The 22,434-nt window shown below is 33.9% G+C and overlaps 1 pseudogene across 1 annotated transcript; it reads left to right on the top strand.

Annotated features, from left to right (window-relative positions):
• The first annotated feature begins 8,891 nt into the window (after positions 1 to 8,891).
• LOC146917406 (TMV resistance protein N-like) lies at positions 8,892 to 18,785 on the top strand (annotated as a pseudogene). Its single transcript, XR_015015594.1, has 6 exons — positions 8,892 to 9,528; positions 9,764 to 10,880; positions 11,056 to 11,274; positions 11,418 to 12,031; positions 18,247 to 18,352; positions 18,503 to 18,785. The product of XR_015015594.1 is annotated as a TMV resistance protein N-like (transcript).
• The last annotated feature ends 3,649 nt before the right edge of the window (positions 18,786 to 22,434 follow it).

Raw genomic sequence — 22,434 nt, 5'->3', positions numbered from 1 at the left:
TTGTTTTGAATAAGTTGTTTTGCACAAATAAGCTGTTTTGTATAGGGAGGGGGGGGGGGGGGGGGGGGGGGGTAAAATTCCGAGTTTTAAAATAGGGAGGGTAAAATTCCGATTCAGTCAAAATAGGGGGGGCAAAATTGCACTTAAGCCAATTAAGAAAGATCATGCATTTAAAAAAGATAGTCATAAAATTTTGCTGGAATATCATTTTTATAGAGAAATACTTGGTTAGTCACAACACCAAATATTACATGTTAGGCACGCACACATAAAATTGAAAAAAATAAAAAGAAAAGGATTGAAGTGATGTTAATTGATGTGACTATTTTATTTATCTTTAAAAATTTTTGATTTATATGTGTGTGCCTAAATTTTGTGCTTAATTGCAGTGGCGGAGCCAGAAAAAAAAGTTGGGGTGGGCCACTAAAATTAACCGTTGAAAAATTGTTTAAAGTCTCGCAAAATAGACCTATAATTGAATTATTTAAATTTTTCAGGTGGACCACTACACCACTTTGCGGGAATTTGGATCAACCGAAACCTAAAACCGACACAAAATTATATAAAATCTCGCAAATTATATATATTGTTATATATATTTTTTGAAACAATATTGTTATATATTGTTTTATTTTTTAAAGATATATTGTTATGTTATTATATTGTTATGTAGATACATTGATTAAATAAAATTTGAAATTGTTTAAAATAAAATTAAAAGTGAAAAAGAGTATAAAAAGCGAAAGAAAACAATTGAGAGAGAACAGAACGTTGAAACCTAACTCTCTCTCTCTCTCTCTCTCTCTCTCTCTCTCTCTCTCTCTGCCGCACAACCCTCGTCGAGCTGGTTCTCGACTGAAACTTGAGCGATTCCATCTATTAGCGATTCCAACTTATTTTATCGATTAAACAATGGCAAGTTTTCCCGACGCTAATAACGGCGGTAAAGGAAGCGAACCAAGAGGAAAGAAAGAACTTAAATCATTGCGGTTACACAATTCCAAAAATAACAAGAAGGAGGTCTTTGAACCTAACGTACCCGGTAAAGTTTCCATGTATGTCTGCGGAGTCACAACCTACGATTACAGTCATATCGGTCATGCACGTGCCGCCGTTTCTTTTGATATCCTCGTTAGGTATCCTATCTCTCTCTCTTTTTTTTTGTTGCATTACATAATTATAACGATAGCTTGCAACCCAGTTAGAAGGCTTTGAGGTTTCTTTGGTTTTTTTTCAACCTAGATCAATTTGAGGTTACCACCAATTTTATACTTTTTTTTTATTCTTTTATATGTGTTTAGTCCCTGTAAATAGGGGTCATTTAAAAAATGGTCCTTGTATTCCATAATCCTGACATTTTGCCCTCTCAAAATTTAATCATTTAAAATTTCGCCCCTCTCCCCACTTAATCACTGTCACGTCACCAATTAGCTGACGTGGCAGTCTAAGTCATCAAATTAGGGGGTGTGCTAACAAAAATACCCTTGGCTTGTTCAAAGCCTTCATTTTTCTTCTTCATTACTTCATTTTTTTCACCGGAGAATCTATTGTAAGAAACATTAAGTAACACAAGGAATCACCACCAAAATCTTGAGTTAATGACCCGTTTAACAAATTTGAAGACAGATCCAAAATTTGAGCGGTTGTTTGCAAGCGTAAGATATTCCACTTTTGAAGATACTATGGACCTCAAATTACCATTATGTTCCGGCAATAATAGAGGACAACCCGGAGCAGCAATCTTTGATAATTTTGGCATCTTACAAATGTTACTTGAAAACTTGAACTTTCAATGTCCCCATACTGTTAAGTCACGAAGTTCACTGAGATTTTGAAATGACAATGGCAATTCTCTTATTGAAGTACCAAACAAGGAAATCTCTTCTATATGTGTCATCATGCATAATAATTCTGGAAAACTTTCAAGACTTCTACAACCACAAAGTAGCAATTCCTTCAGAGAGGGCAACTGTAAGGGTGGCACACTCTTGAGCTTGAGGCAACACTTTGCGTTTAAGATTTCAAGTTTATTCAGATACCCAATTCAATTTTGAATTTTAATTAAATTATTACAATTTTCAAACGAGACATTTTCTAAATTTTGAAGACCCGATACACCAGGTAATTCAGTTAAATATATACAACCATTAAATGTCAAAACTTTCATATACTCGAACTTCTGCATAAATAGAAAGAATAGAATAAATAAATAGGTGAAAACTGAACACCACAATCTGATAGAAAATTATATATATACACAATAAGAAAACGAACCTATTTCACTTGCCTTGTTCAAAAATATAATGGCTCAAGAGAACATTTTTTCCATTTCAATACTCTCAAAGATAACTTTCATCTTCAGAAAATTGACTCTTTTCAACGATAAGTGTTTTGAGATTTTTCATCTTTTTAAACACCTTTCCGTTCCAATCTGCTATTGCTTTGAATGGAGGAGAATTCGAATGTATGATTTCGATCTTACCAGTTCCCTTTTTACACAAATATCGTGAATCAGTAACAATATATACATTGCGTAAATAAATAACAATACACACATATAACTTTGACTCACAGGCATAAAGAGTAAAATAACTAGTATGAGATGATCATATATAAGTACAAAAGAGTGAAATCATGGTTAATGATTGAAAAAAAAATTGGCTTAAATGCATGTTTAATTTGAGCCCCTAACTTTACAAAACTTTACTAAACTCGTGAGAAGATGCATGTCTCAAAATAGGAGGCCAATATCGCAACATTTTGTAGAGGATAAGGGGCAAAAAGAGCATATTTTTCTAAATATAGAGATAATAGGCCAAATGAGCATATTTTTCTAAAGATAGAGGGCCAAAAGAACATATTTCTCTATAAATAGAGGATCAAATGATCATATTTCTCTAAATGTAGAGGATATTTTTTTTTTTTTAGCGAGTCAAAATCACAAATTTTTTAAAAGTTAACGGGTAAAAAATGCATTTAAGCCATAAAAAATTGATCGAGGATATCAGTTTTACTCAACGTATTTTCTTTTAAAACATGAACTATATCGTCGTGAAACCATAACCTACTATGTGACAATTTCTTTACCCATATCCTCTATCAAGTCATGTAATGTCACATAATCAAAATCAATTTTTATGAGAGATTTATCAACCAGCACTCGAATATGACTTTTTATGCAATAACCATAATGAGCATGAAGTATATCTTCCATCTCAACCAATTTATATCCTTTCAAGCAACAAGCAATATCAAAAAAGACACTTCTCTCTTCTTCATCCAACATATCAAAGCTTAATTTAAGTATCTTTTGGATCTCTTTGTGTGGAACCCTTTCATATTTATCTAATATAGATTTCCATTCTGATATGTGTTTTCCAGAAAAATTGGAACTCACTATTTCTATAGCTAATGGAAGGCCACAAGCATAAGTAACTATACGGTTTGAAATATACTCATAACTAGAATCAACCATTTTATTTTTACTACAGCTGAACAATTTAAGAGATACTTCATATGTTCTTTCAACCCCATGAATTGCTAGCAAGTCTTTTTCTCGAGTGGTGATGATGACTTTGCTACAGATTCTCCAACTAAATATTGAAGTTTCTTCAGCTGCATCAAGAATTAAAAAAACCTACTTTTGGGATAGTCTTTGCTTTATGAGTGTTTGGATGGAGGGTTTAGGAGGGGAAAGGGTTTAGATTTCATTTTTAAATTAAGGACACTATAAAATATTTTTTTTGAAGAGTTAACATATTAACATGATAAATGATCATATAATATTTCAATCACACTTAATTTATTTTAGAGAAACATGTTATATAGTGCGTAATTTAAAAAAGAAAAACAAACCCTCCCCTCCCTTCCCCTCCTAAACCCTCAATCCAAACACACTCTAAGATACATGTTCTATCTTAATTTTTACTCCAATTGTTTCGGAGAGGAGCCGCTGCTGGAGATGTTCTAAACCATGCAAATTTGATTTTTCTCTCACATTGTGAAGGAAACATGAACCTTCAAATTCATTGGAAATCAAATTATAAATTGCATGAGCAAGTGTGGTCTTACCCATTCCTCCAGTTTCATGGATCCCTATTATGCACACTCCATCATTAGATCCTAAGTTGAGAAGTGAGCTCACCCCTAATATTCGAGGTTCAAGTCCAATAAGGTAATCCGTAACATGTAAAAGAATACGATTGATCTTGTTGGAGACGTTTTTAACTATGTTTTCAATAAAATTATGTTCATATTCCTTCCTGTCCAATCAAAAATATTTGAATAAATGCACCAGAACAACAATCACATCCATGATGATGATAAGAATTATAATATTGCAACTTAATTTTTTGCGGAGACAAGGGGAGCGGTAATAAGTTAAACGTCTATGACCCCTAAAACACTTTGGCACCTCTTTTGTACATCAAACATTTCATTCATTCTTAATCGATGTTGGACTAACCATGCAAATTTGAATTTCAACAAATGTGTTTTGACGTACAACAATCTATCATAATCTACATGAAAGAACAATTGAAAATATGGGTCCTCCAATGATCATCAGAGTAAAGCTATCATAATATGTGGGACTCATTTTTTTTTTCCCTTCTTGGAGGCATTTGTGTTTTTCTTCGATGCTTTTTTCCATTGATCATCTCACTATAAACTATCAGACCTATCACAAATTGGAGGCTTTTTTTTTTCTTTAGTAAAAAAAAGATATTTTTCGGGGCCTAAAGCCCTTGCTTGGAGTGCCTACCCCTTGGGTCGGCCCTGAGTTAGCAGTTTCCTTAAGAGTTATCTTCCATTTTTGCGAGCACTTCTTATTTATTTTTTTTATTATTTTGGAACCTCCCTTCATGCTTTGCCAGTGCTTCACCAAAACTATCATTTAAATAGAGAAGACCTAGACTTTTTTAGAAGCCTATTTAGCTTAAAAGGTCAGGCCACATGTCATTCAAAAAACCTCTTAAGCATATTAGACCGGCATATTTAAGTAAACATGAATAATATTATTTATTATTATATTATATTTTGTAATTTGAATTAAATAATAAATTTTTTAACTTTTTCAAAAATTTAAACTTATTAGTATACATTAATTTTTTGCATATATAAATGTATTATTATAAACTAGAATTGAAATATGATACAATATATTGTCAAATTCCCTAAAACCTCATGTTGATTATCAAAAGAGAGTTTAATCTAATTAATCTATTAGTTCGAGAGTCTATTTAAACTTATATCACATTGCTTATTTAAAGAAGTTCATAGGATATAGGGTTTTAACAGGCTAGCATACCGTATCAGGCTTTCAGAAGGTCAGGCTCAGTCCTATAAAGTAGGCCTATGACAGGTCGCAGCCAGACTTAGGCTTTAAGAAATGCCAGACTGCTTAGACCTTGCAAAACCTAACTCGATCTCGCCTATTCCCACCCCTATCTATATGAGTCTCATATATATGAACTATGATTTAAGAGTGTCCATTTATTTATAAAAAACGAAACTTCCTTCCCATTTTCCTTACCAAGTCAAGTGTGAATCCTCCTTCTCATCACCTATCTTCTTAGTGAGGGAATTATATAATAATAGTAACAATAATAAAGAAAAATACTAACCCGAGCTCCCAGAGCACTGGTTAAAAAAACTCAAGATTCTTCTAATATTTTTTTTTTTGAGCAAGATTCTTCTAATATTTAATGATTCAGAAATAAGTCATTATTTCAATTTTTTTTTTAGAGAAAATCATTATTTCAATTGTAAAAATAAAGAGGATCATTTACATCGATAACCAAGAGAAGACATATATCCTCAATCCTCACTAGAGTTTCGAACATTTTTTAAGTACTAATTTATGGTGTACCGCTTATAATGATCCATTTTAGAATTTATCTATTAGTCGAAACTGAAATCCAGTTTATACAGTAGTCTATACGGTAAATTCATTTTTTTTTTAAGGGTATACGGTAACTTCATGTAATTATATGGTAACCTAATGTTAATTATTACTTTACTTTTTTGAAGAAATGAAAAAGAGATATATTACTAAAAACTGACTATCTTCCCGGCACAAGGTGTACCAAAAAAGAAAGCTAAAATTTACATCAAGTGTTCAATACAAAGAAACATAAATTAACCAATACCCGTACATAGGAAAGGGTTTTGGCACCAATTATGAAATCTATATTGAAAGACTACATTTTTACCTTTAACTCACCAAAAGGAAAGAAGTTTAACATTTTCCAGAAGCTTGATAGGAGATTTCTGTATACCACAAAATATCCTAGCATTTCTTTCCTTCCAAATCACCCAGTCAGTAACAAACCAAATCAGATGCTTCAAACATAAAATTATTGAGAAAAAAAAAGACAAAAAACATAAAATTAAACAAGCTGTTTCAGGTTTAAATAATAATTTTCTAAAATATTCTCCCGTGCTTATATATAAATTTAAACAAGTTGTTTCACCACCCAAAAAATATTTTATCACCACCAAAAAAACAAGTTGTTTAACTCTATTTTTACCAAGTCAAGTGTAAAACCACCTTCTCATTACATATCTTTTGTATGGTGGCAATATATATATATATATATATATATATATATATATATATATATATATATATATATATATATATATATATATATATATATATATATATATATATATATATATAATTATAATAATAATACATAACTAATATACTTCTTTTTCCATGCTCTTTCCATGAAATTTCTTGGAACCAATGGAAATATTTTAATGATAAGAGTTTGAGGGCAGCATATGCATACGTATGTAATTGATATTAATAAATTATATTGGGACATAAAAAATTTAAAAAACGTTAAAAACAGTAAATAATTATAATGGAATCAAAACATTCTGACATTTTCCTTAGAAAACTGAACTAGTTTGTCAACAAGAATATCAAACACTGAAAAGTAAATATGATAATATGATGAACAAATATGATAATATCATTGGGTAACCAACCATGGTTCGAAGGAAAACAGAGACACTCTATTGTAAAATATTCACTTCTTATTTTTACTACTTGAGTGATCAGAAAAAAAAACATTGGAACTAATATTTATAGGTGATGAGTCAAATTATGCCCTTTAGAATAGTAGGTCGGAGGATCTGCTTTATGTTAAGAATTATCATGAATCTCTGTTGGTGGCAGCAAAGCCAAAGGATAAAACTAATGAATTCAAGGCCATTTCAATTAAATTGAAGGTCATGCTCTAATATTAAAAATAGACCCCTAATAAAATAACTCTGATAAATTAAACAATTACAAATTAACAATAAGCATTATTTTGATTTCAATTTGTTTTATTGATGGACGTTGTTAAGTGCAGTATTTTGAATGAGGATATGAAAAGAAAGTCTTAGGACTCTTCTTTACGGTTAGGGATATTGGTTACCAAATTAAAGGGGAGAAACGTACATGAATAATTATACAGATAATAGGGAGCAAAGCAGAAGCAATTCCAAGAATTTCCTTTTAGTGGCTAGACTATGTGATAAAAGTTATGACAACTACTTCTCGTGGGACTCTTGAAAACTTATTGACGGATCTATGATTGTTGCTAGAGGTATGAAGTGTTGTCACATTTATTTGGCGCATGCATAAATTAAATAAAGATGTGCATGTAGTTGATCGGCTTAAAAACTTGAGTTGTGGCATAAGAGGTTATGCCACATTAGTGAGAAATACATGGTTGAACTAAGCAAGCGGGATATGTTGTTTGCCATGAGAAATCTAACATTTGTATCTCAATTTTATAAGCTTACAGTGGGTATAAGACTTTCTATTGGTGTAATGATTTTAAAATTGATGGCCAACAAATGAAGATACATAACCAGGAAGCACCATGGTCAGAGCTTTATCCAAAACATCAATGCCCGCATCACAACAAGTAGTTAACTCCACAAACAATGAAATAGAACATACTGGAGCGGCAAATTGGTTATTTATTATATTTATGCTACAAACTCGGTGGAACAACCGGATGGCTGAGGTGATCTTTCCCGATCTCGTTTTATTCGGTTTGAAGGTGTGGCGGCAAGATCTTGTTTTCACGTTTTTCTTCCTCTTAGTTTTTCTTTTGTTCAATTGTTCTTCTGATATTGGATCTTCGATGTCTGTCGACGGAGAGATTCACCGCCGGGGACAAAATTTGAATCGGCGGAGCAGGGGAAGTGGTGGTTGCAGCGTCGGAGAGCGACGGAGCTATCAGATTGTGAGAGTGCGATCAAATCTGATGGTTGTGAAGTGTTTATGCACGGTGCATAAGGAAATGGCTTATGCACCATAACTTTTGCCGAAGTTGGGCTATCACAACATAGTGAACCATATTTCAATTCTAGCTATAAGAGGTGTCAACATTTAGTATCTGACGCAACAAAAATAGAATTACTTTCGGTGGAAGAAAAAAAAGCCTATTTCGAAAATAGTTTATGATTAACTAACATTTACTTTTGATCTATTCTTCCATTTATTTATTTTTATTTTTGATTTAAATCATTAAATTTTTTTTTTTGAGAGAATTTAAATCATTAAATTTAACATCCATCAGTTGTTATTCTAGACTCTCTTGTATATTGTATCATTCATTAGACTTTCAATATTGTTTTTGTCCTCAGCAAAAGGAAGTTTCATAGTAAATAAACTAACAACCATAAAATAATCATTCAAACTTATTCCCAAATCAGAGAGTGATACAATTAATATATTAATGTGTGATTGAATGGTCCACAAGGGAAAATGAAGAAATTCTATCAAATTTCACATTTGTCAAAGTTTGATTTCTCATTTTTATGTTCAATGATAGAGAGTTTGTTTTATAATTATATTTTAACAGCTCGACACAAGTCACGCGGAGGAGAAATGGTAATGAAGTTCTTCCACACTTGCAATTTTTATATATAGTCACATATTACAGACACCAAACAATAAGAACAATAACATACACGTAGTCATCCATATTCCACTAATTTGTTATCAATTATCATGGTTATGCAATCACCTTCCTTTTCCTCTTCAATTTCCTATGCATTCACTTACCAAGTGTTCCTCAGTTTTAGGGGCATTGACACTCGCCACGGTTTTACCGGCAATCTCTACAATGCTCTTACTAACAAGGGAATCCATACCTTCATTGATGATCGTGAACTTCAAGGAGGAGATGAAATCACACCATCACTTCTCAAGGCCATTGAAGAGTCAAGGATTTTTATTCCTGTGTTTTCTATCAACTATGCCTCTTCTTCGTTTTGTTTGGACGAACTTATCCATATCATTCATTGCTACAAGACAAAGGGTTGCCTCGTTTTGCCTGTTTTCGTTGGTGTGAAACCTACTAATGTGCGACATCAGTCAGGTAATTATGGTGAAGCAATGGCTGAGCATGAAAAGAGATTTCAAAATGATAAGAATAACATGGAGAGGTTGCAACAATGGAAATTGGCTCTGAACCAGGCTGCTAACTTGTCCGGCTACCATGATAGTCCTCCTGGGTACCCAACTTTACTTAAATCCTATTTTTCCATTTTATATTTTCTTTCTTTAATTTAAATTTCACAATAATCTCATCTTAAAGGTTAAATAGGAAATACCTTTTTTTATTTACGTTTTTAAACAAGTATTAGTTATTCCTATGTCAAAATACTTAGAAATGTATAATATATTCTGAGTACATGGATGTGATTGTGATGTTGTTACACACTAAATTATCTTATTGGACATGAATAGATATGAATACGAGTTTATTGGAGAGATAGTCAATTGCATCTCCAACAAGATCAGTCGTCAACCCTTAGATGTTGCCAAATACCCTGTTGGATTGCGGTCTCGAGTACAACAAGTGAAATCGCTTTTTGATGATGGACCTGATGAAGGGGTCCATATGGTTGGAATTTATGGCATTGGAGGCTTGGGTAAATCAACACTTGCAAAAGCAATTTATAATTTTATTGCTGATCAATTTGAATGCTCATGTTTTCTTGAAAATGTGAAAGAGAGTTCAGCTTCAAATGATTTGAAACATCTCCAGGAGGAGCTTCTTTTAAAAACACTTCAACTGAAAACTAAGTTAGGAGGTGTTAGTGAAGGAATTCCTAAAATAAAGGAAAGGCTATGTAGAAAGAAGATTCTTTTGATTCTCGATGATGTTGACAATATGAAGCAACTATATGCTTTGGCTGGAGGACTTGATTGGTTCGGCCGTGGAAGCAGAGTCATCATTACCACTCGAGACAAACACTTACTAACCTGTCATGGGATAGAAAGTATGCATGAAGTAGAAGGGTTGTATGGGACAGAAGCTCTTGAATTGTTGAGGTGGATGGCTTTTAAGAATAACAAAATACCGTCAAGTTATGATGACGTTTTAAATCGTGCAGTTTCATATGCTTCTGGCCTTCCCTTAGTTTTAGAAATAGTGGGTTCCAACTTGATTGGAAAGAGGATAGAAGAATGGAAGGGTACATTAGATGGATATGAAAAGATTCCCAATAAAAAGATCCACGAGATACTTAAAGTAAGTTATGATGCTTTGGAGGAAGAGCAGAAAAGTGTCTTTCTAGACATTGCTTGTTGCTTCAAAGGATGTAGATGGGAGAAGTTTGAATATATACTTCGTGTTCATTATGACCATTGCATAACACATCATCTAGTAGTGTTGGCTGAAAAATCTCTCATTAAGATTAATACTTCTTACCATTCGGGATCTATTTATGATGTGAGATTACATGACTTGATAAAGGACATGGGTAAAGAAGTCGTCCGGCAAGAATCACCTAAAGAGCCAGGAGAAAGAAGTAGGTTATGGTGTCAAGATGATATAGTTCATGTTTTAAAAGAAAACACTGTAAGATTGATATCTACGTTCAATTTGTTATTTAGTCTTAATACAACTTTGCTCATGTTGGATTAAATATGACCATCTCATACTAGTATTTTTTTCCATTTAATTACATGTAAATTTCTCTGTATCAGATTTTTATTCTGGTTGATGCATTTTTTATTTTTATTTTTGTTATAAGGGAACTGGTAAAACTGAAATGATATGTATGAATTTGCACTCCATGGAATCCGTAATAGACCAGAAAGGAAAGGCTTTTAGGAAGATGACAAAACTGAAAACACTTATCATTGAAAATGGCCATTGTTCTAAAGGTCTCAAATATCTTCCAAGCAGTTTGAAAGCATTGAAATGGGAAGGATGTTTATCAAAGTCTCTATCGTCTAGTATTTTAAGCAAGGCAAGTGAAATAAAACCATTTTATAACTGTATATATTTATAATGTACAATGATTTCTTTTTAGCCAACATAAAAGAAATCACTATTAAAGTATAGTGTTTGCTTTTTAATTTATTTATAGTTTCTTCCTTTGTGTTTATGCAGAAGTTCCAGGATATGACAATCTTGATATTGGACCATTGTGAATATTTAACACATATACCTGATGTCTCAGGCCTTTCAAATTTAGAAAAGCTATTGTTTGAAGATTGTAATAATTTAATTACAATTCACAATTCGATTGGACACCTAAATAAACTTGAAAGGTTAAGTGCATTTGGTTGCAGGAAGCTCAAACGTTTTCCACCGTTAGGGTTGGCATCTCTTAAAGAATTGAATCTTTCTTTTTGTTTTAGTCTCAAAAGTTTTCCAAAATTATTATGCAAGATGACAAATATAGATAATATTAGGTTGAGTCATACTTCCATAGGAGAATTGCCATCTTCATTTCAAAATCTCAGTGAACTTGATAAGTTAGTTGTACGGGGTGGAATGCTGAGATTCCCAAAACAGAATGACAAAATGTATTCAATAGTGTTTTCAAATGTGACAAAGCTTACTCTCTACGAGTGCAGGCTCTCAGATGAATGTCTCCAAATAGTTCTTAAGTGGTGTGTTAATGTTGAAGAACTAGACTTATCAAGAAACCACAATTTCAAAATTATTCCTGAGTGCCTTAGTGAATGTCATCTTCTTAGGATCCTTAAATTGTTTGAATGTGATGACATCCTGTCATTACGTAATATTAGGGACTTATTGTGACATTTTGATAGAGTTCTCATGCAATTTATACTGTTCTGGAGTGCAAAAAGCTTAAAATTTGAAGTCTGTTCGAAGGAAATCGCGCCACGCCAATTTCAAGCCGTGCTGCGATTTTTGAAGCAAAATTACACACTTCCTGTAAAGAGGAAATCGCGGCACGCCAATTACAAGGCGCGGTGCGATTTTGATGGGTCAGGCCCATGACTTCTATAAATACTGCACTCAATCTGAAGAACAAGGGTTACGAATTTGGAGAGCAAAGTGCGATTTTGAGACATCGGAGACGGCTAGAAGGGCGATTTCTTCAACCTTTTACCAATTCATGTATGTTTTAATTATTTCATTGATTATGCTATTTGTAAACTCGATTATGAGTAGCTAAATCTCTTAGAGATTAGATCCGAGATGAATCTTTGTAACCCTAATTGACACATGTTGCTGTGAAACTCTATTTTGTTTAAGAATTCAATTCTAGTTTATTCAATTCAATTGTTCTTAATGCTTTTTATATCTTGATCACATATAACTTGATTTCGTGAGAATGAATGACCACTGACCATGGCTTTCAACTTAGACCTAATTGAATTGTTCTAATAAACAGGGTTAGTCTAGGAATAGATAATCGTTTGTTAGTGATAATAGGTTAACGTTCGGTAAAACCTTCAAGAATTATTAGACCACCTAAGGAATTAGGGGCTGTAGTTTAAGAAGAGGGTCCTAACTCAAGGGATTGATTAGGGCTATTTTGTTAATCATCGTAAATTAGAAGAGGATTCATAACAAATAGGTGCAGTATACCAATTAGGGGAACTTAGAGGATTCGACGGATCTGATCTCATCTTTCTCTCATATTTTCTTAATCAAATCTTTATTTTCTGTTTCTTGATTTAATTAAAATCAAACCAAATCTACTGCCTAGTGGCAAAACCAAAAATAACTTTTATACATCCTAATTATATAACGCAATTGAATTATTGAAGTTAAAAACAGTCCTCGTGGGATCAATATTTTTACTACTTTGATAGTATTTGGTGCACTTGCCAAACGTCTATCAAGTTTTTGGCGCCGCTGCCGGGGACTGTTGAATTATTTCAACAAGGCAATTACGTTATTATTTAGGATTTCTGTCTTCTATATTTTTGTATATATATTTATAAAAAAAAAAATATTATGCTCTTTGTTTTCTTCTCATTGTACTGTGCTACTGAAAAGTTTATCCAAGTTTTGCAGCTATGATAGACAGGTTACTCCTCTATGACACAGAAGAGATTGCTAAGTTGCAGTATGAAAAATATATGCTATCTTTTAAGATCAAAATTTTGGACAACAAAATCTCGAGTTGTGGTCGTTATGAGGCGAATCAACCAGGTAGTGATGGTGAAAGGAAGAAAGAGGTGATCAACATCGATTACAATACTCAACTTCAGAATATTTTAGATGATTTCTTGGTGTCAAATCAAGTTTTATTTGAAAAGTTTGATGTTCAGTGTGGTGATCTTGTTGAGAAAGCACATGAGTCTCAGAGGAAGCTGGTTCAGATGGAGACTGAGTGTCACAAGGTTGTGGTGGAAGAAAATCCAAAAGTGAGGAGTGCTGACATTTTCCCGAAGTCTGAACAAACAGGGGTTGAGGAAATCACTCGTGTGCAGATGGATGCACATCCTTCTCTACGGTGGGAGAGCTTAAACTCTAAAGGTTTAACAGTGAGAGCATGGGAGCATCTACTTCTTTGCTACAAATTCATGGAATTCCTACCAAACAAGAGGAAGGAGAACGATGATATATTCTTTCTGACATATTTGCCACCGTAACAGTGGTTGAAACGTCAAGCTCAATGACGTAAAAGAAAGCGCTTGGTGGGAGGCAACCCACTATTTATTTTTCAGGTATGATTTTATTGCTTTCAAAAACAAAAACACAAAAATATTTTTCTTTTCTTTTAATACAAGGCAGGAAAGTCTAAAAATTTGTTCACGTATACCTCCTGCCAAGAAAATCATGCAAGGTACTGATGTCTTGCATGATTCTCTCCTCAAAAGTTTTTCAGAAATTAAAGGAACTCAGGCATTTTTCAAGAAAACAAAAATTTTGGCCTGAGGAAGCAAAACATGCTCCCTGTTTGACCAAAATCGCGCCGCGCCTGTATATGGCCGCAGCGCGATTTTCACAAGCAAAGAACCAAACTCCCTGTTTTGAGGAAATCGCGGCACGCCTGATATTAGCCGCGGCGCGATTTTCCCCCTACAGCACTATAAATCCTTCACTGTTCATCATCATTTTCATTCCATTCTTCATACCTTTCTCTACCAAAACTTCCCTAAACTTCCATTCACGAATTCTCCTCATCTTCATCTCAATATTCACTTCCTAACCATCATCATACCACATTCCTATCACAAATTCACTAATCCAAACCACAATCAAACCACAATCATTCCAAACCTTCCCAAACTTCACAAAACTTTCCTTTCACCATCTTCCTAAACCACAAATGGCCTCCAACCAAAGGAACACCCGCTCAAAGAAAGCCACCAACCCCAAACCATCCACAAGCAAATCCAAACGCCCTCGTGCCGCATCCGAACCACCCGAAAACTCCATCCATTTCATCAATGACCAAGCCCAAGAGTTCCATCAATCTTTGAAGAGTTTCGAGGTCATAGGGGAGAGGAAGTTTGATTTCACAAAGCTTGTGAAATATCCTTTCTTTGAGTCTGAATTACGAAGGAAGGGGTGGACAAGGTTGAATGAGATGATCGACGAAGCAAACAACAAAACGGTGATCGTCGAATTCTTTGCAAATGCAAGGGTGTCCGATACACCCTTTCAATCTTTTGTGCGAGGCAAATACATTGATTTCAGCCCGGATGCTCTCAATGCATGGCTGAATGTTCAAGCACCGGAGGAGTGTTGGGTTGAAAAATTGAGAAGGGAGAGATTTTCTATTACGGAGGATACCTTTGATGAGATCATCACCACCATGTGTAGGCCTGGGTCGACTTGGAAAAAGTCCCGGATGCTTACCTATGCGGAGATGCTGCCGGTACCCAAGGCATGGGTGTCTTATGTGGTCCAGACTCTTGAGAGTGCATCTTGCACTTCTGAAATTCCTCTCAAGAGGGTGCTTGCTGCCTACGCCATCATCAAGGAGCACCCTATAGATATTGGCCGCCTCTTGGCCAATAGTCTTCATGATCTAGCAACCGGAAACACCACACAATTGGGGCATGGGAGTCTAATTAATTGGTTGTGTGAGCAAGAGTTGGTGCCGACTTATGATAGTGATCTCAACACAAGCAATATGAAGCCAATCACCGACTCGGTAATGGATGGATTTATGAAGAAATATGAGGGCTATATGAAGGAGAGAGAGAGGGAGGCAGCAAGGCAACAACAAATGGAGCAAGGAGGGAGTAGTAGCCAAGGGGGTTATGCTCCTCTTCACCCAAAGCTTGAGGAATTCATGCATGTGCAAGCTAATTGGATGAATGAGACTTCGGACCAGCTATGGGTGAACCGTCCTAGGTTCTCAGCTGCGTTTGCTGCGGAGGCTCAATTGCATATGGGTCCGATTAGTGGGTCTTATGAGAGGTTTGGAGGCTCCCGTGAGCGCATGGAGCAATATTTTACACATCAAGAAGAGTATGGGCTGCGCATGAGGAGGGAAATCACTGATGATTTCAATGCCACCGAGCAAGATCAAGGGGATGGCATCTTTGAAGGATTGAGGACACCGGGGGCTGGACACTCGGATGATGATGTGAACATGGGCTGATCTACTGATGGATTAGCATTTTCTGCTTTGTATTTTATTTTCAGTCATTTTTCTTTTGATGTATTTTCTTTATCTTCTTTTTAATGTCGAAGTCCATTGAACCTATCTCCCTATTGTAATTGCTCCTGCACTTGTTTTTTATTAATGAATTTGTTTTGTTTCATGTGACCTATTCCAGTTTAGTAACAGTTGTTTGATGAAACGGTATTCCAAAAGTTCTAAAGGAGGGGTGACTTGATTCAAAGGCGAAGTGTACGGAGTTGCTAGGTAGTCACATACTCCCAGAAATCTCAGCCATAAGGTTCATTGCCAAATCTTGTTTTTTCAATTTACTTATGTTTAGATTAGTTTTCCATGCAACTACATTTCTAGAACTTGCATTGTTTCTCTATTATTGATTGGTCTTTGTCAATTACACACTGAGGCAAAAGTGCTTGGTCCTGTGAGCCTTTTTGAAGCCTACCCTGTTTTAAATTGTTAAATTTATCCTTTCTTAACCAATTGTGAGCCGGTAGGATTAGAACTTTTTGTTCGGTGACAAACTACATTACAAGCCTAGAGACTTTTAGGATTTGTCCCCTAATGTATTTTCTGAGTTAAGGCATTGTAGAATGTTGCTAAAGATTAAGTTTGGGGTTGCTATTGGAATTTGCAACCAACTAAGTTTGGGGTGGGGGTACTAGAGAATTAGAGAACAAAAATGAAAAAAAAATATGAAATTGTCATGCAAAATACACACAAAAATGGTGTATAAAAAAAAAAAAAAGAGAGAAATTGAATGATGAAAAAGGGACAAAACATTGAAAATCCGAGTAACTTCAAACTCGATTGTCCCTAAATGTTAAAAATGTTCTCTAGTACCTTTGCATTGATTGTATTTCCACAAGGTGAATGAATGAAGGAATGAATTTTGTGCTTTAACTTCCGTAGGAATGCCTAACTCAAATTTTGTGTAGCCTACTTATCCAAATATATCCCACCTTTCACCTAAGCCCCGTTATAACCCTAAAGACCTCAAAAGTGTGTAATGATATTGACTTTGATTGATGTTTAGAAACTTTTCAAACGTATGGTAATATGTAGACCTGCATGTCGACTGGTAGAACCCTATTTCAATTTGATGCGAGGAGTTGTGAATTGGTGGATGCGAACAAGTCAAACTAGCTCATCTTTAGCTAGAAGGAGAATGAACTTTTGGGTACTATCGTTTTGTCAGGTAACTGTTATTTTACTGTTATTTGTCACTGTTGCAAGCAAATTCCTTGAGGACAAGGAATGGTTTAAGTTTGGGGTTGTGATGACATCCTGTCATTACGTAATATTAGGGACTTATTGTGACATTTTGATAGAGTTCTCATGCAATTTATACTGTTCTGGAGTGCAAAAAGCTTAAAATTTGAAGTCTGTTCGAAGGAAATCGCGCCACGCCAATTTCAAGCCGTGCTGCGATTTTTGAAGCAAAATTACACACTTCCTGTAAAGAGGAAATCGCGGCACGCCAATTACAAGGCGCGGCGCGATTTTGATGGGTCAGGCCCATGACTTCTATAAATACTGCACTCAATCTGAAGAACAAGGGTTACGAATTTGGAGAGCAAAGTGCGATTTTGAGACATCGGAGACTGCTAGAAGGGCGATTTCTTCAACCTTTTACCAATTCATGTATGTTTTAATTATTTCATTGATTATGCTATTTGTAAACTCGATTATGAGTAGCTAAATCTCTTAGAGATTAGATCCGAGATGAATCTTTGTAACCCTAATTGACACATGTTGCTGTGAAACTCTATTTTGTTTAAGAATTCAATTCTAGTTTATTCAATTCAATTGTTCTTAATGCTTTTTATATCTTGATCACATATAACTTGATTTCGTGAGAATGAATGACCACTGACCATGGCTTTCAACTTAGACCTAATTGAATTGTTCTAATAAACAGGGTTAGTCTAGGAATAGATAATCGTTTGTTAGTGATAATAGGTTAACGTTCGGTAAAACCTTCAAGAATTATTAGACCACCTAAGGAATTAGGGGCTGTAGTTTAAGAAGAGGGTCCTAACTCAAGGGATTGATTAGGGCTATTTTGTTAATCATCGTAAATTAGAAGAGGATTCATAACAAATAGGTGCAGTATACCAATTAGGGGAACTTAGAGGATTCGACGGATCTGATCTCATCTTTCTCTCATATTTTCTTAATCAAATCTTTATTTTCTGTTTCTTGATTTAATTAAAATCAAACCAAATCTACTGCCTAGTGGCAAAACCAAAAATAACTTTTATACATCCTAATTATATAACGCAATTGAATTATTGAAGTTAAAAACAGTCCTCGTGGGATCGATATTTTTACTACTTCGATAGTATTTGGTGCACTTGCCAAACGTCTATCAGAATGCACATCTCTTGAGGAAATTAGAGGGATTCCACCAAACCTTGAAGAGCTTTCTGCATTGAAATGTGAGTCATTGAGTTCATCAAGTAGAAGAATGTTAATGAGTCAGGTCTGTTGTTGTTTTTTATTGCACTACAATATTTGACATCTTTTACAGTATTTCATATATATTTATATTTGATAATGTGTAATATATATATATATATATATATATATATATATATATATATATATATATATATTTCATATACACTAACAGGAACTACATGAGACTCAATGCACTCGTTTTCGTTTCCCAAACGAAACAGAGGGGATACCAGATTGGTTTGAGCACCAAAGCAGGGGACCTACAATTTCTTTCTGGTTTCGTAAAGAAATCCCTTCTATTACTTGTATTTGTATTCCTCCGGAAGGCAATAATTGGTCGACTGACACAAGAGTCAATTATTTTGTGAATGGATATGAAATTGAGATAGATTTTTGTCGCCGCTTTAGCTATGTGTACTGGAAGCATACAAATTTGTTTCATACCCCGAAATTGAATGAACTCTGTAAAAGACAATATGAGTATAATATAATGGACAAAATACTTTCGAAAAATGAATGGATCCATGTGGAGTTTAAGTTGGATGATCACGAGAATATAAGATTAAGAAGTGCAGAAATGGGAATCCACGTGTGGAAAGAGAAAAGCAACACAGAGGAGGAGAATGTGGTATTCACCGATCCTTATATTGGAAAGACAAAATCATATGAAGATATCAATGCTTCATTATCACAAAAGAAAAGGAAAAGAAAGAAATTTTCAATCCGTATAAATCTTCACAGAAAAATTTGGGGGCATCCTAAATTCAGAAAACAAAAAGAGCACCGGAGCTAGATTCCTCAATTAATTGCAGGTTTGTCGTTTTCTGTTTAAATTTTACATTATTATAAACGTTGATTAGTTTATGTACTGGCGCAGTTTAAAATATTGCTTGAATTTAATGTGGAGAATGTTTTGTAGCACAAACACTTCTCATTGAAGGCGTGTCCAGTGTCCAACATGTGTGTTTTCGAACCGACACACATGTAATTATATTCAATTATGTTATATTTTCTCAAATTACTATCGGTGGCGACGAATCAATGTGTTAATTTCTCCGTGTTTGTGCTTCTTAGAGAGGATTTTTTCCCACTCCATTGATCCAAGTTTGATAAATTATATATGAAAACATTTTACACTTAAAGCTTACCAACTTTTTTTATTTTATTTTTCTCCTTGTTCATATGGTTAAAATGGATAAATGAAGATTCTCAAAGATAGATAGAAACTTCATCTTATATCATAGTTCAGTAGTTTGAAAGATTAAAAATTGCAAAAAAAAAAAAATGACGTGGAAATATTTATATGTATGAACTAGGTGGTATAAAGAAGCTTTTTTCCTATTAAACATAAAATTGAACATGGGAGAATCCATTCCTGACGATTTCAAGCTGTTGTCGGTAATTTACGGAACTTTTCTCCATCCAAAACTAACCATTTACTTATTCTTTGACTGTACATTGTCAGGAAACCATCCGTAGTCATCTGGCTACTCACATTGTTATGCAGGATGTCTAGCGGTTGCTCGCACCACAGAATCCGTTGGTTGTTCGAAAGGGCAGTGAGTAATGCTATGCTTTGCAGCTCAGTTATACTGGTTGCAGAGTTTTGAAAATTTCAATCTCAGTACACAAATTGGAATCCTTATAGAAAGAGCCAAGCAGGTGAAGATCAGAACTTGTAAGTTTCTAAAACAGAACTTGTGTAGCAGCAACAACACTGTATGGCTCGTGTTTACGAAGACCATATTTCGTGTTTTGTCCAGCTAGCCACATTGTAGAAGACACTGTATGACTGTACATAGTAGAAAGTCTCTCTTTGTTTTAAAACATCTTGATATTTTTCCTTTCAAGAATACTAGAATTTGTACATATTGCGATACCAACAGATGGTTCATCACAATCTCTGTTCAATGATATCAACTTCCATTTCAAAAAGTTGGATGCTTAGTTTATATTTTTGAATTTTTCAGTTCAAGTGTTTGAATATCAGTTACCAGAATATTACATTCTAGTATTTCGATGTAATGTATCATGTATGTAGAATTTCAAAACAAGTTCAGTCACATTCTAAAGGGAAATTTCTACATCGAACACAAAAAATACAACTTTTTTGACAATGTATTTTTTTTTCTCTTTTTAATTGGTCCGAAACAATAGAGAGATAAAAAAGTAGAAATAGATTAAGGATACAATAAGATTATAAGAGAGAGAGTTGTCTAAAAGCTGTTCAAAAATTATACGTATATCATTGCTCAAAAGCTATATGACTTTTGATAGAGAAACTAAAGACCACCTCATATTTTTTTCTTCCTTCACATTTACATTCCAAGAAACATTTATTGTGTATTGTCAAATTAAAACACATGGTCCTACTAAATACCAATACAACGAAAAATTGACAAAATAATGGAAGTGATAATATTGCATATCAATGCTAATCTTGTTAGCAATCTAGTCAAGTCTACATCGAAGCCATAAGTACTCTGTATTCCTAAAAAAATGATGCTATTTTAAAAAGAAAACATTTTGATATATGCATCATTAGTAAATTATAACAAAATGATGAAATATTTAAAATTATATTTTAAGATAAACTATTCAAACGAATTTTCATTCGAAACTTTACATAAAAATTTCTTTGTTAAAAAAATTGTAGCAAAAAGATATTACACTATAAAAGATATTACACCATAAATATTGTTGGAATTCGATGTTTTTATTAGCATATAAGTTTTATAAACATGTTTATTGAATGTTTATATGTTTACACACCAATGTTTAATAAATATTTACCTTTGATATATCAATAGTAGTTCTATTGGGGGCAGAGTGGTGTCCCCGCTTCAGGGTGTAGTGTAGTGAAGTGATAGATACCAAAATAAAGACCTGAACAAATGTGTATATTTTTGGGGAGCAAGCTTAATTAGTTAACAATTGTGTGTATTTTTTAATTATAAGTAGTGGAAATATATTTTTTAGGAGATAATAGACTGTAGAAGTTAACAATTGTGTGTATTTTTTAATTAGTATCAAGGAAAATGACAAAATCATTAGAAAGAACAACAACATTCCTGTCTGTTTTTGAGTCCACAGAACAACTTCTTTTATTTTCATTTCATATACTATTTGAGCTTCGTGGCAGAGGATGGGGTTCTTTGGAGTACCAACTTAGTTAGGATGTCGTAGCTTCTACTTGATGACTATCATTGCTTCATGACTTAAAAAAAATACTATTATTTTAGTCCTGTGAAGTAACAAAGATCGCAGAAGTAAAAAGGAAAAAGTTTAAGAAATGTAATTAATAACGTAGCACAAGGACAAGAAAAATAATGGTTCTTCAGTGATTTTCAGTAAAGAAAAAGTTGAACAATAATTGTGTGACTGGTCCACACGGCTATAGGATAATGAGAAGGAAGTTTCGCTACTAATTTAAATGCATGCACACTGTAAATAACTCAAGTGAAACTAAATTATTGTACTATTATTTTATACAAAGGTTATGTTCATATTTGTTTTTTTTACAGATCCTGATAGAGGTAGAGTGGTGGGTGGGTGCCATGAAATGATGACAGGGTAAAATAGGGAGCAAAGAACCGTGTCCTCCCATTAAGATGCTTTGGGGAATAGATATGCCAAAATACAGACCTGAGCAAATGTGTATATTATCTTCGTAGATAAACAAAATGACAAACCACTTCAGAACTCACACACATGATACGAGTGATGAAATCGGAATTCGAACCCCGATCACGTTGTTCTGTCTCATAATTTATGTATTTTTAACTTGATGTCTATACGAAGTTCAGTCTCCAAATATAGACATCAAGTTGCTGTATAGAATACAACATGAATTGAAATCCAGTTTTGAAGACTATTAGCACCAAGCTCTAGAGATTGATAGTGCTTTTTCACGAATGCATTTGTTTCATTTTGCAAACTATGGGCTCTAGAGATTGATAGTGCTTTATATTACTCCATATTTATTTCCTTGCCTAGTTTTTACTAAATGTTTTATGCTCAAATATTATACAAAAATGTTACTAATTCACCATAATACAATAAGGTTGTTAAAAAGTCTGTTAGAGAATTTTGATTTTATCATTC

Source organism: Medicago sativa, chromosome 6 (assembly GCF_051527215.1).
Source record: "Medicago sativa cultivar Bolivia chromosome 6, Bolivia_mono, whole genome shotgun sequence".
Lineage (NCBI taxonomy): Eukaryota > Viridiplantae > Streptophyta > Magnoliopsida > Fabales > Fabaceae > Medicago > Medicago sativa.
Note: the sequence above shows the minus strand (reverse complement) of the source record. Positions and strands in the feature narration are given on the sequence as shown.